Source organism: Ylistrum balloti, unplaced genomic scaffold, assembly GCF_031769215.1.
Source record: "Ylistrum balloti isolate Yb309-2 unplaced genomic scaffold, AGI_CSIRO_Ybal_v1 Utg370242, whole genome shotgun sequence".
Taxonomy (NCBI): Eukaryota; Metazoa; Mollusca; class Bivalvia; order Pectinida; family Pectinidae; genus Ylistrum; species Ylistrum balloti.
The window spans coordinates 942,770-948,769 of NW_026782196.1; positions in this window are offsets into that span (position 1 = coordinate 942,770).

A 6,000-nucleotide genomic window follows, 5' to 3' on the forward strand; every position below is an offset into this window, starting at 1 on the left:
GTTTCAGTTATAAAAATCAAATGCAGCAGAACGGCAAAGGGTTCCTCCATTTCGACAGTGCATTCCTTTAGTGTAAAAAACCCTCTCTGATGTTTTCCCTCAAAGGGATCAAATGAAATGATGGCAGACTAAGCTACCCCAATCTATACCTATCTGTTTGAAGGTGACTGCCAGTGTTAGTCAACCAAGCTAATGTTTGATATTGCTTATTGATGCCTTCTTGTGATGTGTGGTACGTTTAAACTGGCTAATGATAAAATCATAGACGTGATTGGAACAGAAACACTTACATCTTTTTTGCAATGAGGGTCTCGAATGGAGATACATAAAACCTACTTACAGGTGAATCTTTTGTTTTTCATAATTTAAGAGACACGTAAACGTAGGCAGATAGTAAATAAATGAATACAAAAATTATCGATATTAAGAAAATTTTCATTACATTTTCACAGGTGAAATATGCAAAAGTATCAAACTCATATGTGTAATTTAATCTCTCATTTTTATTTGTGAAAACATAGAACACATGTCATCTGTTAAAGTTTACCAATCAAAACACCTGGTAAGAGAAATAATAACTACTAAAAATACAATAAACAGAATATATAATAGTAAAAGTATTTATGCGACTCGCATCCAAAAAATAATAATATCAATAAACAGTTATATAACATTTAAAGTCTTTTTGCTGCTCAAAATAACACCAATAAAAGAATAAATAAGAATGGTCTTTCAAAAAGATGACTTTTGATTTTATTTTATTTGTAAAACAACTTCTATCTTGACGTCGGTCATCAGTTTACATAGAATCAGAATACAGTACAATCATACAAATACAAGCAACTGCAACCAAAATATAACTACAAATGTTTACGAAAACATGGAAAACAAAGAAGAGGATGGATTTTGAAATTCTATTGTCCTGTGTGTTGTGGATTGTTCGATTCTAGATGTGTTAAGGGATGCTTCCTCCGGCCACATTGTCACATAAAGTACCAGTACTCCACTTGCGTTATCGGCAGCCGAACAAGTTCATCACCAAACTTATTTAAGGTGTCTCTAGTAATCATATTTTAACAAAGATTACAACAGGTGTCTCACATAACATTACATTACGTCGCCTGTAAGTTATATAACAAGCTACAGTGTTCTTTACTTTCTGATAAATCAATAACTCTTTAAACAATATTAGATTTATTGACATGCCCGCAAGGATTGGAAAATTGGTCAGACATGCTCTTCTACATCAGCCGCTCGATCTTTTCTTTCACTGAGACTAACATGTACAGCTATCCACCAAGCCGTATGATGAACGTCATGATTGCAATATCCCCATTTTTAATTTTCCATTTCTGGATAGCAACATTCCTGCATTCCCAAACTATGGCTTTTGCATGTTACAGTTGATTTTGATATTCAAGGGCCTTTCCCAAATATCACGATTTTCGTACAAGATGTCGACAACTGACAGACAAGTAAGAACAAAGGGTTTAATGAGATGCTTGATTATAGCAAATATGGTTAAGTTTTACGGTCGTAATAGTTATCTCGTTGAGAAATATTGTATTTCTTTTTGCGGTATGAAGCTGGACGTGTTTGATGCTGGTTAATTTGCCTGTTTGTTCCGTGGTTGTATAACCTGTTCTAATTGTTGAAGTGCAATTTGACTCGAAGATGGAAAATAGTTTGACAAAGATTTATTTGGCGGGTGTCGTCAATGAAGCTCAGGGCGCTTATTCTTCCGGAACACCTGGTCTTTTTCTCCTACTTTTTCAAGATTCTCCATGTATTTTATAATAAAGGAAAATGGACGTCCAATTGGTGAGATATAGAATTGATTTTGTTGATGTGGCATCAATATTTAATATAATACTTAAATGAAAAAATAACACATCGGTACCAAGAAGTTGTAATTGTACAGATAGAAACAACTACATCCAAAATGTAAACGAGGTCACACATACTGTCATGATATACTTTGTCATCAGGTCTCACCCTTAAAGTTCACACCCTGCTTTTATTCTTTGTTGTTGGTCACCGTGCACAAGTCAACAAGGAAAAGGTGCGATGATGTTGACATGGGGACAATGCCTATGCTTTGTAGAGAGATATGACACAAGGTAGTACAATATCATGGTGTTGACCCCTGCGTCAGTAACGCTGCTTCTTGAATATTGACTTCGCAGTTGATTACATAATTCTATAGAAATGTAGAATGCTTCCGGAGTAAGGAAACCTTTCCCAGCCTACTTCTTGTACCCACTGTTGTTTTCAATTGTCCGACGTAATGATTTTCCGACATATTTCAGCGATATGATGGCGTTTTTTTTGTTTGTTCGTTGTATCGATCTTTTTGTGTGTCTTAATTACATTTTAACTGAGCTAAACAGCTTTGTGTGCAAGCCTTTTTATCACCTAATTACTGATAAACAATGCATTCCGAATCAGTAGTATATTTTTTTATTGGTTTCACAGAAGTTGTTGCGTCCACAGCCGGAAACAATGAGGTTGAAGCTGCGTGACATTTCAATGGTTGAAGATAAAGATTATTGGTTTGTGGTATAATGAGGAAACTTTCGTAAGATCAAGTTTAATGAACTTGTTTTAACGAACGTAGTGTTATTTATTTATTTCCGGGATTTTTAATCTCAGAAATGCAGTTACCGAGTTCTATGACGTCATAGCTTCGAATTGTGTCGATCAATGAAATGTTTTTGACAATGATGATGACAACGTGTTGAGGAAATGACTGTAGATGATAATGTCACTAAAAGCGAGCGTTTTATGGAACTGTGCGTGAAATTCAAAGTGGTTAATATCCCCAACAAAATCAATTAACTGACATTTGATTCCGCATTGAGCGGAAGTGTCGCTGAAATGTAGCAATGCAAGCAATGTAAACTGGCGATCCATTGATTGGATGAGAAATTTATCGACCCACAACATATCTTTTCAAGCTTCCATATGGAAATGAAACCACACTACAGATCTTAAATAACTTGTATCACGAACGTTTCCGTCATTGGATTGTAAAGGTAGGGAAAATGATTGGAAGTACGACGTTTGCAAAGTTATCTTTCTTCGACCCATACATACACTTATAGAAATATTTAATCTTTCTATCAATATATGATTTATAATTATCGCCATGTTTGTGAATTATATAAAGCATTGATTGAATGCCGCCCACGATGAACTAATGTAACCAAAGTAACACATCTGTACATGTGTCTGAATGTATGATGATAACGTAACACACCTGTACATGTGTCTGAGTGTATGATGATAACGTAACACATCTGTACATGTGTCTGATTGTATGATGATAACGTAACACATCTGTACATGTGTCTGAGTGTATGATGATAACGTAACACATCTGTACATGTGTCTGATTGTATGGTGATAACGTAACACATCTGTACATGTGTCTGAGTGTATGATGATAACGTAACACATCTGTACATGTGTATGAGTGTATGATGATAACACACCTGTACATGTGTCTGAGTGTATGATGATAACGTAACACACCTGTACATGTGTCTGAATGTATGATGATAACGTAACACATCTGTACATGTGTCTGAGTGTATGATGATAACGTAACACATCTGTACATGTGTCTGAGTGTATGATGATAACGTAACACATCTGTACATGTGTCTGAGTGTATGGTGATAACGTAACACATTTGTACATGTGTCTGAGTGTATGGTGATAACGTAACACATCTGTACATGTGTCTGAGTGTATGATGATAACGTAACACATCTGTACATGTGTCTGAGTGTATGATGATAACGTAACACATCTGTACATGTGTCTGAGTGTATGATGATAACGTAACACACCTGTACATGTGTCTGAGTGTATGATGATAACGTAACACATCTGTACATGTGTCTGAGTGTATGATGATAACGTAACACATCTGTACATGTGTCTGAGTGTATTGTGATAACGTAACACATCTGTACATGTGTCTGAGTGTAGTATGATAACGCACTGTACACACATAACGTAACACATCTGTGTGAGTGATAACACACCTGATATGTGTCTGATATCTGTACATGTGTCTGAGTGTATTGTGATAACGTAACACATCTGTACATGTGTCTGAGTGTAGTATGATAACGTAACACACCTGTACATGTGTCGGGGTGTAGGATGACAACGTAACACATCTGTACATGTGTCTGAGTGTATGATGATAACGTAACACATCTGTACATGTGTCTGAGTGTATAATGATAACACATCTGTACATGTGTCTGAGTGTATGATGATAACGTAACACATCTGTACATGTGTCTGAGTGTATGATGATAACGTAACACATCTGTACATGTGTATGAGTGTATGGTGATAACGTAACACATCTGTACATGTGTCTGAGTGTATAATGATAACACATCTGTACATGTGTCTGAGTGTATGATGATAACACATCTGTACATGTGTCTGAGTGTATGAGTGTATGATGATAACACATCTGTACACATGTGTCTGATGTGTATGTATGATGATAACGTAACACATCTGTACATGTGTCTGAGTGTATGATGATAACGTAACACATCTGTACATGTGTCTGAGTGTATGATGATAACGTAACACATCTGTACATGTGTCTGAGTGTATGATGATAACGTAACACATCTGTACATGTGTATGAGTGTATGGTGATAACGTAACACATCTGTACATGTGTCTGAGTGTATGATGATAACGTAACACACCTGTACATGTGTCTGAGTGTATGATGATAACGTAACGTAACACACATGTGTACATGTGTCTGATGTGTATGATGATAACGTAACACACATGTGTAACACATCTGTACATGTGTCTGAGTGTATGATGATAACACATACACTGAGTGTATGGTATAACACACCTGTACATGTGTCTGAGTGTATGATGATGTAACACATCTGTATGTGTAACACTGATGTGTATGATGATAACGTAACACATCTGTACATGTGTCTGAGTGTAGTATGATAACGTAACACACCTGTACATGTGTCGGGGTGTAGGATGACAACGTAACACATCTGTACATGTGTCTGATTGTATGATGATAACACACCTGTACATGTGTCTGAGTGTATGATGATAACGTAACACATCTGTACATGTGTCTGAGTGTATGGTGATAACGTAACACACCTGTACATGTGTCTGAGTGTATGATGATAACGTAACACATTTGTACATGTGTCCCTGTACATGTGTCTGAGTGTATGATGATAACGTAACACATCTGTTCATGTGTCAGAGTGTATGGTGATAACGTAACACATCTGTACATGTGTCTGAGTGTATGATGATAACGTAACACATCTGTACATGTGTCTACGTTTGTGATGATAACGTAACACGCCTGTACATGTGTCTGAGTGTATGATGATAACGTAACACATCTGTACATGTGTCTGAGTAACACATTTGTACATGTGTCTGAATGTATGGTGATAACGTAACACATTTGTACATGTGTCTGAGTGTATGGTGATAACGTAACACACCTGTACATGTGTCTGAGTGTATGATGATAACGTAACACATCTGTACATGTGTCTGAGTGTATGGTGATAACGTAACACATCTGTACATGTGTCTACGTTTGTGATGATAACGTAACACGCCTGTACATGTGTCTGAGTGTATGATGATATCGTAACACACCTGTACATATGCCTGAGTGTATGATGATAACGTAACACATCTGTACATGTGTCTACGTTGATGATGATAACGTAACACATCTGTACATGTGTCTACGTTTATGATGATAACGTAACACATCTGTACATGTGTCTACGTTTATGATGATAACGTAACACATCTGTACGTGTGTCTTAGTGTATGATGATAACGTAACTCATCAAATTACGTACATGTACCTAGAGTGAATAAGAATGCTTAAACACAAATATCTATCTTCTAAGTTCCTTTTTTCTGTTTCGTCCAAATCAATTTTGAATT